The 12,315-nt window shown below is 45.9% G+C and overlaps 1 long non-coding RNA gene across 1 annotated transcript; it reads right to left on the bottom strand.

Moving 5' to 3' along the window:
• Window positions 1-8,573: 8,573 nt before the first annotated feature.
• Window positions 8,574-11,969, bottom strand: LOC118011373. Its single transcript, XR_004679456.1, has 2 exons — window positions 11,582-11,969; window positions 8,574-10,292 (listed from the first exon to the last, which is right to left on the bottom strand). It is a non-coding gene; the product is annotated as an uncharacterized LOC118011373 (long non-coding RNA).
• Window positions 11,970-12,315: the final 346 nt, after the last annotated feature.

Genomic DNA, 12,315 nt, shown 5'->3' with positions numbered 1-12,315 from the left:
AAGAGAAAGCAGAAGTAATGGTAATGGCAATTTTCCAAAATTAATGATAGACACCAGACCACAAATTCAGGAAGTTCAGAAAATACCAAGCAGAGCAAATACCAAAAATCTACACCTAAGCATATCATATTCAAATTTACAGGAAAATAGGAATGCCTGGCTGGCTCAGTCAGAAGAGCATGCAACTCTTGGTCTCAGGGTCGTGAGTTGAAGCTCCATGTTGGGTGTAGAGATTACTAAATAAAGTAAATAAACTTAAAAAAAAAAAGAAAGAAAAGTCAAATTGCAGGAAAACAAAGACAAAGAGAAAATCTTGAAAGAAGCCAAAAGGGAACAAAACGCACCTTACCTATTGAGGAACAAGGATGAGAATTACATGAGACTTCTCATTAGAAACCATGCAAGCAAGAAGAGAGTGGAGTGAAATATTTAAAGCGTTGAAAGAAAAACACCAGCCTAGAATTCTGTATCCAGCAAAATTATCATTCAAAAGTGTAGGAGAAATAGTCTTAGACAAACAAAAACTGAAGGAATTTGTGGCCAGTAGACCTGCTTTGCAAGAAATATTAAAAGAAGTTCTTCACAGAGAAGTAAAATGATAATAGGTTGGAAACTCAGATTTATATAAATGAAGGTAAAATAAAATCTTTGTTGTTTGGGGGTGCCTGGCTGGCTCAGTCAATAGAGCATGTGACTCTTGATCTCAGGGTCCTGAGTTTAAGCCCCATGTTGGGCATGGAGCCTAATTTAAAAAAAAAAAACACAAAAAAAACTTTGTTGTTTGTACACCTACCTAATCTTATAGATAACTCTTAGGTCAAAGTAATGATAACAACAACAAACTGGGTGATTATAGCATATGGGTAAGTGAAGGAAGTGGCAGCAATGTTATAAGGGATGGGAGGGAGGGATTGGGGCTACTCTGTTACAAGACACTTGCACTAGGCAGGAAGTGGTATAGTGTTATTTGAAGTGTGCTTACATGCAGATAATCAAATCATTATGTTACATACCTGAAACTAATATGTCAATTATACGTCAATTTTTAAAAAGTGGACTTAGTTTAGTTGTAAGCATACATTGAACACTTTAGAGAAACCACTAACAATTTTTTTAAAGAAGTGATTGATATGCTAAAAGGAGAGAAAATGGAAACATATAAAATGAAAACTTGTCAGAGGGGAAGTTTTAAAAAAATCAAAGAACAAAGAAAAAGTGGAATGAATACAAAACAGTTACAGACATAGAAATTAAATGAATCCAATTATATCAATAATTACTTTTTTTTTTAAAGATTTTATTTATTTATTTGACAGAGCCACAGCGAGAGAGGGAACACAAGCAGGGGGAGTGGGAGAGGGAGAAGCAGGCTTCCTGCTGAGCCGGGAGCCCAGGATCATGACCTGAGCCGAAGGCAGGAGCTTACTGAGCCGCCCCGGTGCCCCTCAATAATTACTTGAAATGTGAATGGTCTAAATACACCAATTAAAGGATCAATTGAAATCCCTTGTCACAGTGGATGAAAACAAGAATGACATACTGTCTACAAGAAGCCCACTTTAACTATAAAGACACAGATAGATACGAAGTGAAGGGCTGGAGAAGGATATACCATTGATAATCAAAGTAAAGCTGGAGTAGCTCCATTGATTACAGACAAAGCAGATTTCAGAACAAGGAAAATTATCAGGGGTTAAGAGGGGCATCACATAATAATAAAGGATGAAAATGAAAATCCTTAATTTGTAGGTGCTTAACAGCAGAGTGACAAAATATGCAAGGCAAAGACTGCTAGAACTGCAAGGAGAAATAGATGAATTCACTATTACCAACACCTCTCAATCAGTGATTCACAGATCCAGCAGGCAGAAAATCAGTAAGGATAGAGCTGAACTGAATAGCACCAAAGATCAATTAGATCTAATGGACATTTATGGAATACTTGACAGCAGCAGAATAGACATTCTTAGAAAGCTCATGTGGAGCATTCATCAAAACAGACCACATTCTGGGCCATAAAACACACCTGAGCAAATCTGAAAGAATGGAAATCAAACAAGGTTTGCTCTTAGACCACAGTGAAAATCAGTAACAGAAAGATAGCTGGAAAATCTCAACATATTTGGAGATTAAGCAACATACTTTTAAATCATGCATGGATCAAAAAAGAAGTCTCAAGAAATTTACAAATATTTTGAGTTAAATGAATATGAAATACAACATATTAAAATGTATCTATCATATATATATATATATATCAGAAAAGAAGGTCTGAAAGCAATAATCTAAGTTTCCACCTTAAGAAACTAGAGGTGTCCATCAACTGATGGATGGCTAAAGAAGATGTTGTATATACATATACAATAGACTATTACTCGGCGATCAAAAAGAATAAAATCTGGCCATTTGCAACAACATGGATGGAACTAGAGGATATTATGCTAAGCAAAAATAAGAATTAGTCAGAGAAAGACAAATATGATCTTACTCATACGTGGAGTTTAAGAAACAAAATGGATGAACATAGGGGAATGGAAGATAAAATAAAATAGGATAAAAACAGCATGGGAGGCAAACAATAAGAGACTCTTAACTATGGAGAACAAACTGAGGGTTGCTGGAGGGCAGGTGGGCGGGGGATGGGCTAAATGGGGGGATGGGCATTAAGAAGGGCACTTGTGATGAACACTGGGTATTATATATAAGTGATGAATCACTAAATTCTACTCTGGAAACCAATACAACACTATATGTTAACTAACTTGAATTTAAATAAAAAATAAATAAAATAGAGATGGAAGAGCAATATAAGCAGAAGAAAAGAAGAAATAAAAAATTAAATCAGAAATCAATGAAATTGAAAACAGGAGATCAGTAGAGATCCACAAAACCAAAACTTGTTCTTTGGGGGAAACAATCATTAAAATTCATAAGCCTCCCAAGCTAACCAAGAAAAAAAAGAAAACACAAATTACAAATATCGTACATGGAGGAGGGGTCGTTGAAAGGATAACAAAGGAATATTATGAACAGCTTTATGCCCATAAATTTGTTAACTTAGATGAAGTGGGCCAATTCCTTGAAAGACACAAACAACCAAAACTCACAAAAGGAGAAATAGATAATTTGAATAGGCCTATATTTATTAAAGAAATAGAGAAAAACCAGATTAAGACATTTATAAGAAAGGAATATTACAGACCAGTATCTTTCATGAACGTAGATGCGAAAATACTCAAAAAATATTAGAAAATCAAATCCAACAATGTATAAAAAGACTTATACACATGACCAAATAAGACTTCTTCTAGGTATGGAAATCTGATTCAACATTCAAAAACCAGTTAATGTAATCCATCATATTAACAGGCTGAAGGAGAAAAATCATGATCATATCGTAGATGCAGAAAAAGCATTTGACAAAATCCAACACTCATTCACGATCCTATGGTTAGCATCATACTCAATGGAGAGACACTGGATACTTTCCCCCTTAAATTAGGGACATGCGAAGATACCCCCTCTTACTGCTCTTATTCAACATTGGACTGGAAGTCCTAGCTAATGCAATAAGAAAAGGAAAGATATACATGTTGGGGCAGGGATAAATAAAGCTTTCTTTGCATAGAGGACATGACTGTCTATGTATAAAATCCCAAAGACTTGACCAAAAAAACTCTGGGAACTAGTAAGTGATTATAGGAAGGTCACAGGATATAAAGTTAGTATGTAAAAATCAATTGCTTTCCATTGCCAGCAATGAATAGTTGGAAACACAACACCATTTACATTAGAAGCAAAAATAACGAAATATGGAGGCATAAGTCCAACAAAATAGGTATAGGCTTTATATGAAGAAAATTATAAAACTCCAATGAAAAGAATCAAAGAAGATATAAATAAATGGAGAGAGAGTTCATGTGCGTGGATAGGAAGACTAAATATTTTTAAGATATCAATTCTCCCGAATTCCACTATAAATTCAACATAATCCCAATCAAAACCCAGCAAGTTTTTTTTAATATTAACAAATTGACTTTATAAATGAAAAGGCAAAAGGCCCAGAATGGCCAACACAATGCTGAAGAAGAATGAAGTCAGAGGATTCACACTACCTGACTTTAAGACTTACTATAGATCTACAGTATTCAAGACAGTGTGGCATTGGTGGAAGAATACACAGGTTGATCAGTGGAACAGAATAAAGAGCCCAGAAATGGACCCACACAAATGTAGTCAACTGATCTTTGACAAAAGAGCAAAGACAATTCAACAGAGAAAGGATAATCTTTTCAACAAATGGTGCTAGAACAATTGGGCATCCATTTATAAAACAGTGCAGCTAGATTCAGCCCTTATACTTGTTACAAAAGTAAACTCAAAATGGATCTTAGATTTAAATGTAAAACATAGGGGTGCCTGGGTGGCTCAGTCGTTAAGCGTCTGCCTTCGCCTCAGGTCATGATCCCAGGTCCTGGGATCGAGCTCCGCATCGGGCTCCCTGCTCTGCGGGAAGCCTGCTTCTCCCTCTCCTACTCCCCCTGCTCGTGTTCCCTCTCTCACTGTCTCTCTCTCTCTCTCTGTCAAATAAATAAGTAAAATCTTTAAAAATAAATAAATAAATGTAAAACGTAAAACTATAAAACTTGTAGAAGCTAACATAAGAGCAAATCTGAGTGACCTTGGGTTTGGCAATGAATTTTTTAATTTGACACTAAGAGCACAATCCATAGAAGGAAAAAATGATTCCATTGGACTTTATTAAAAGTAAAAACTTCAGCTTTGTGAAAAAATATTAGATTGAAAAGATAAGCCACTTCTCCAGACTGAGGATATTTGCAAAACATATCTGATAAAGGACAGTTATCCCCAAATATACAAAGAGTATTTAGAAATCAACAATAAGAAAACAACCTAATTCAAAAGTGGGCAAAAGATCTGGACACCTCACCAAAGAAAATATACAGGTTGCAAATAAGTATATCAAAGATGCTCAACATCATATGTCATTAGGGGATGGCAAATTAAAATGAGATATCATTCCATACCTTTCCGAATGGCTAATATCCACAAAACTGATAATACCAAACAGTGGCAAGGATAAAAAGCAACAGAAATTCTCATTCATTGCTGATGAGAATGCGAAATAGTACAGCCACGTGGGAAGACAATTTGGTAGTTTTTACAAAAGTAAACATTCTTACCATGCAATCCAGCAATTGCGCTCCTATGTACCCAATTGCATTGAAAAGTTACATTTAGGGGCACTTGGGTGGCTCGGGGGGGTTAAGTGTCCAACTTTTGATTTTGGCTCAGGTCATGATCTCAGGGTCGTGAGATCGAGCCCAGTGTCAGGCCCTGTGCTCCGTACGGAGTCTGCTCAGGATTCCCTGTCTCCCTCTCCCTCTGCCCCTCCCTCTGCGCGAGTGTGCGCGCGCTCTCTCTCTCAAATAATAAATAAAATCTTACAAAAAGAAAAGTTACATCTACATGAAAAACATGTGAATCTTTATACGAGCCTTATTCATAATCTCTAAAACCTGGAAACAACCAAAATGTTCTTCAATCGGTGAGTGGGTACACAAACATCGCTATATCCAGACAATGGAGTATTATTCAGCCATGAAAAGAAATGAGATATCAAGCCACAAAAAGACGTGGAAGATCCCTCAATGCCAGTGAGCTTGGGGGGACAGTTATGTAGGTCACCGGAGGGCTGGAAATGGAGGTACTGAAGCCTCAGCAACCAGGCCATTCAACCTTGGTAAACATTCTTTTTGAGGACCTGCCTACATTGTTACAGATGCTCTCCTGGACTATGATGAAACCCGAGTATAAAACACTCGATGGCATAGCAAGAACTCAGCCTCTTTCTCTGCCCTGGAAGGAGCTACCTCCTCAGAGAAAGTAGCAATGACTGTGAGGTCCCACAGAGAAGCTGAAGGACACGGAGAAGCTGGGCCACCACCTGCCACGTCTGCTCTTGCCCCGTGGCCACCTTGCTCCCATGAGATCTACCCCTGGCTAACTCGATGTGACATGGGGGGTGTACGTTTGACTATTCTCTTCCAGGCAGTCTAGTGTCCCCATGGCCCCGCAGCAGGTCAGGGAGGCGTCAGATTTAAAGTGGGAAGGGAGCAGAGGTTCCAAGTAGGGGATGAGGCTGCTTTCCAACCAAGCTCTTGTAGCGCAGCCCGCCGGAAAGGAGACGGCTGAGTGACAGGATTGAGAGATGTCGCCTGGGGCCCCAGCCTGGGGCGGAGGGGCCTCTGCAACAGCTGCACACTAGGAAGGCCTTTCTTACAGGCTGGAAACAGGGTGGCCGCGGGGGCAACCACAAGGCACCTCCAATGACAGAGGTTACCGGGAGCTGGGGGCGGGCAGAGCCCTGGAGCTGAGGGGCCGCTACGGAGCCGTCACGGCCTAAGGACAGCCAGGCAGCTGGGGCAGGAGGTGGGCCTGGCCCAGCACTAGCTTCGGTTTGACTCCCAAAGAGGTGCCCAGGGTTAGAGCTAGGCATGCCTTTGTCGCATGCTTCTGTCCCTGCGGCTGACATCTCTATCGTCCGGGCTGAGGGAAGCTGGGGAAAGATGCCGCATCCCATCTGAAGCCCAGAGAGGGGGTGACTTCCCTAAGACACACAGCATGTTATAACGGAGTTAGACCCAGGACTCAGAAGCCATGGCTCCCTGTTCTGGACTGCCTCCCTCCCTCCCTCCTTCACCCCTTCGTGGGGATGCCCAGTGGTTAAACCATGTTATGATCATGGAAACGACACCATGAGATGAGCACAGTGGAGGACTGAGGGCGGAGCAGAGGGAGGTCTGCCCCGTGCAAGCAATGAGGGCAGTGGCGTCTGCACGGAGTTTAAAAGCAATAATGAAACCTCTAAAAGTCGGTCTGCTTTTTATTATCACTCTGCACTGGCAGTTCTCACCGAAGATGGCAATGAAATTACTCCTCCCAGTCAAAATCTTTCAGCAGTCCACGTTCTAAACAATCACTGCGGTTACCGTTAGGCTTCATATGAGATTAGCACGTTGTAAGACAACATTAACTATGATAAACACTGGGTTCGACGTGGAAGTTAGTCCAGAAAACTTCATTGTACGCTTGGCTCCCAACACACCCAGACTCAACTACTACAAGTTTGGTAACCGTTTGGAAGGGTTAAACTCAACTTCGGCCACTGGTGCTCCATCCGGTGCTCCCCATACCCCTGTATTTAACAGCAGGTGCGGGACAAGCAGCTCCCGCTGGGTGACCTCCCCCCCCGCCCCCCCGCCGAGAGCCAGAAGCTGGGCTTGAGGAGCCTCACGCCAGCTTATGTGCATCACACTCTGAACATCCTGGGTGTGCTCTTCTGCAAGTGTTTCTTAATGTGCTCTTTTTCCTTTTTACAATAATAATAATAATGTGACTTAAAAGTATTAATTCATTACTGTTTCCTTTTCCTATTTACAAAAGTATAATTTTGTATTAGTTTGTTAGTTTTCACTGCCACGATTATATATGTGTGTGTAGTTCAATAAAAAAACGTTCACTATCTGCTTTTCTTTTCTGCCCATTATCCTTATTATTCATTTTATTTTGGATTATTCATGTTAGTAGTTATGCTGCTTAGGGAGGGGAGGGAGGGAATAGCTGCTGGGTGCAGGCTCTGTACCAGGTTGTGCTCAGCCCTGATCTCCCCCGAAACTTGATGTTGACCCCAGGAGATGGGCTTTTGTAGCCCATTTTACAGGTGAGGACACCAAGGCTCAGCGACGGGGAAAATGAACCCAGGCTTACACAGTTAATAAGTGGCAGAAGGAGGATTCAAGGTCGGCCTGACTGCAAAGTGCATGTTTGAAATGCCAGTGAATATTGGGACCCTGCAAGGAGCAACTCACGGGGCCGTGGGCCGTAGCGGTCAGGGAGAGCTTCTCAGAGGAGGGGGTGCTGGGGAAAGATGCACACAGGGGAGGGCAGTGAAGCAGGAGGATATGTGAGGTGTCAGGGAATGGCGAGTTTCCAGCCTGAGCTCTGTCACTCCCTGGCTGTATGGCCTTGGACAAGTCCCATCTCTGCTAAGGCCATGGTGTTTTCTCTCTCTAGAGTTTTCTTTCTTTCTTTTTTTTTTTTTTAAGATTTTATTTATTTATTTGAGAGAGCAAGAGAGCACAGAGGGAGAGTGAGAGAGAGAAGCAGACTCCCCGCTGACAGAGAGCCTGATGCGGGGCTCGATCCCAGGACCCTGAGATCATGACCTGAGCTGAAGGCAGATGCTTAACCAACTGAGCTACCCAGGTGCCCCTCTCTCTGGAATTTTCAAAGGCCCAGGGTTCCACATATCGGGACGAAGACAGCGGTCTGGGCAGTGAGCTTGGCTGGTGAGTGAGTCTGACTTTTCTCTGCTCCATGTCTAAGAAGTGGACCCCAAGGTCCCCTGGCCCAGCCCAGCTACACTCTTGGAGGTCCATGTGGCATGATGGTTAAGAACATAGGCCTGGGTACTGGACAGGCCTGACTTTGAGTCCCAGATCCACCATCTCCTTCCCCAATGAGTGACCTGGGACAAGTCCCTTCTTGTCTCTGATCTCAGGGTCCTAAACCACAAAGTAGGATCATCCTATTGACCTCCAAGGGTAGTTGCGAGAATTAAAACAGCAATAACTGATATGTATTGGGCTATCCTTATATGCCAACGCTGTCCTAAGAGTATTATACTGATTTGTTCATTAAGGCTTCCCAACACTTCCGTAAAGCTATTCTTTTCGTTCGCAGACGGGGCAACACAGAAACAGAGTGCTGATGTTACTTGCCCGAGGTCCTAACTCTGTTCTGCTTAGCTTGGTGCCGGTCCCGCAGGAAATGGTAACTCCTCCCGATCTAGTTCTGAAACACTGGCCCCACGTGGGCATCTTAACGTTTCTGGAATGAGGATGTGCCCCACAATTGATGTCCAAGAAACAGGCCAGTCAGCGGGCAGAGGGTGATTAGGTGTCCTCACTGTCTGTTATCTGGCTTCTCAGGTGGCTGCAGTCGAGCCTGATGGAATTTTACCAGACCAGATCCCTAATTATCACTTAGAAAGACTTCTAAAATGACGCCACATGGAAACATGAGGCTAAGTGTACAGAAGGCCATCGCCAGCCAGGCAATGCAATTAGAAGTACAAATTGCCAAATTCATCCAAAGAAAGTTTAGACTCTGAATGTGAAGAACTTTGATCAAATCCCCAAAGGAGACAATCTTATATATATAAAAAAAGCTGTTATTTAACTGGATATAATATTTTCCTTTAAAAAATTATCTTACTATTGATGGTGTCGTAGAATCAAGTAAATCCAGCAAAACAGTCACTATTCTTCCGGTTGTAAGCAACAGAAAACCCACTTCAAACCAGCTGTAAGTGACAAAGGTGTGTATTGGCTCCTGGACCTGAAAAGCCGAGGGCGGTTGGCTTCAGGCACAGCTGGACTGGAGGGATTGAGCTACATCAGCAGCCGGATCTCTCCGCCCCCAAGCTCTGCCTTCTCTGTCACAGCTCCATTCCCAGCGGAGGCAGGATGGCTGCCAGCCAAGTCCAGCCGCCAACCCTCCCAGGTTTTATGCTTCCAGATTTCTCAGCATTTGAGACAGATCCTGAACCTGACTGCTGTGGACTGGAATTGGGTCACATGACTACCCTGGACAGCTCAGGGAATGGAATGCAGGCATTTCCCTGTCTGGTCACCTTCCTCCCCATGGAGTCAAGGATGGAGTCAGTTCCACTCACTGCACCTGGCTGAGGTGGAGGAGGGAGGCTTCCCCCCAAGGAAACGAAGGGGAAGTGGATGCTGGGTGACCCCCAAGTAGCAGCCGTACTTGGAAGACTGTAATTGCTGGTGATTGGAAGGTTCAGAGAGGTGACTCCTACGGGATCATCCACCTGACAGGTCAGGGGATCCCAGAAAGAAAAAGCACCACTGCTGGACCACCTGTCAGAGCGAGAAGAGTCCTTGGAGGTCCCTGGTGTGGCAGGAATGGGAAGCTAGAGGCCCAGAGAGGGGGAATGACTGGTTCAACCTATAGGTGGGAATGAAACCAGAACACGAATCTCTTGTACCTTGGTTCTCCATCCAGTGCTCCCAACTGGCCTGTGAGGGCCAAAGTGGGCTCTGGAAGGGGGCCTCCAGCTGCTTCATTACTCTTGAATGAGAAGCCTCTCCACTTCTCCTGGGACTTTCTCCCAGCAGCCTCGGTGGAGTGTCTTTGACCAGTCTCCCGACACCTGCTCTCTGGTCCCCACTGCACTGGGGTCTCCCCGTCTGCCTCAGAGGGAAGGGAGACGGGTGAGAAGTGCCCTAGATTCCCACAGGCATTCCCAGTCGTGGATGGCATCCATCTAAGGCCTTGATCTTACATAAAATGCAGTAAGCGCAGCCCCAGGTTGGTCCCTCTACCAGCTCCAGCTGCCCCATTCTTTCTGGAGATTCCGGAGCCACCACCCTCCAGCCAGGCTGGGCCTGTCCGGCTTTTCCGTGGCCCTGGGCTCCAAATCTTCACTGGATCCGATTCTAAGAAACGTGCAGTGTCTCCACATCCTTGTGTTCAAAGCAGGAAACCTGTAGAGCCTGAACCTACGAGCCAGGCTGTCTGCGAACTTCTCTGTGGGAGGGGCTTGGGTGCTGCAATCTGATTGGATGCAGGAGGGGGCCTGTCTTTATGCTCAGTGTGCATAAGCACATTTTATCTAGAGGGTGCGATTTGGCTGGGAGAAGGGCCTCTGATGGAGATTAGGAGGGGTTTAAGCACCCATCGGTCCACCGCATTGTCATCATCAATTTAAATTAGAGGAAGCCTACTTAACTCAAAGACCGGGCTCTAGGGGTCGGAATCCAGGCCCCTGAGCTGGTGGGGAAGATGGGGTGGGGCGGGGCGCACGGACACGATCTTCCCAGCATGGCAGGACTTTACACGGGGATAACCGTGGGCTGTATTTATGACATAGAAAGCTGTCTGGAGCCAGATCGCCTAGGATCAACTCTCGCTTTCACTTCTTCCTTACCTTGGGCATTTTACCTAAACTCTGTGCCTCCATTGCTTCATCTGTAAAATAGGGCTAAATAATAGGGCGAGGTGAGGATCCCAGGAGATAAGCACGGAAGGCGGTGACGCAGGTCCCGGCAGACAGGGCCCCAACGGTGGCCGCCGTTAATCTCGTTGGTCCCCGGCGCAGGGGCCTCGTTCGCACAGTGCTGGTGGCGGGGCGGGCCGCACCCTGCCTCCGGAACCGCGCTCCCCGCTGCTGCCGGCTGCCCATTGTTGCGCCTTCCTGCTCTGGCCCGCCTGGGAATCCGCCGGGGCAGCTCCGGCCCAGGCGGGGAGGGCATCCGGGCCGCCGGCGCCCTCCCCCACCGTTCTGGGCGCCCCGCCCCGCCCCTCCCGCCGCGAGGGCCCGCCCGGGGACGCGAGCACTGGACTGCGAGTCCTGGGACCTCAGTCCTACTCGGCCCAGTGTCCTCTCTGGCCACACGGAAGCCAGCGGAGAAGCCCACCCCCTAGGGCCGCGTAAGGGTTAAGTGAGATCACGCGCGCACCAGGCCGAGCTCCCCACCTTGAGCCCGTCTGTCCTCAGGTCCTGTCTTGCTCGGGTGGGCTTTCAGAATGCTGCTCGCCGCCGGGGGCCCACGGGGGACCCATGCATCCCCTGGTGTCTGGGCCTGGTTGGATTTCTCAGATCATGCTGCCTCCGCTACCCCGCGCAACGTTTCCCCAGCACAAGGCAAAAAGTGGGTGAAAGGGCTGGGCAGCTTTCCCAGGCTGGCAGCCGCCAGAGCCAGGATCGAGAGTCCTTGCATCCCGGCTCTGCTGCTGAACTGCTGTGTGACCTTGAGCAAGGCCTTCCTCCTCTGAGCCCCCAGCCTCCCTCCTCCAGTGGCAGAGAAGGCAGGTGCGGCCCCTTGCTCTGGCTGCCCCCTGGCTGGCTGGCTGGGGTACCATGGAAGGTGTGTGATCCCCTGGGCTCAGTTTATCTTATCTGCAAAACTGTTACCCCCCGCGTAGATTCAGCAGATAACGCCTGGTCTCGGGAGGCTTCTTTCTTGTCTTTCTGCCACCCTCTGCCCCATTTCTCTGCTCCGAAGGGAAGTATGCCACCTGGGCTGGTTACTTGAGTCTTCCAAGGAGGAATTCAGCCTCAGCATTGTCCCGCCGCACTGGGCAAGACCAGGACCCGCTTTTGATACAGGTTCTCTCCACCTCCATCCTGGGAAAGAGAGACCTTTGCAGCCGTAGGTTGGCTTTGAGTGCCCCTGGTGCAGGAGTGAGCCTCCTGTCAACAGAGGGAGT

Source organism: Mirounga leonina, unplaced genomic scaffold (assembly GCF_011800145.1).
Source record: "Mirounga leonina isolate KUSES-001 unplaced genomic scaffold, KU_Mleo_1.0 Mir_150, whole genome shotgun sequence".
NCBI lineage: Eukaryota > Metazoa > Chordata > Mammalia > Carnivora > Phocidae > Mirounga > Mirounga leonina.
This window is presented reverse-complemented; position numbering and strand designations above follow the sequence as displayed.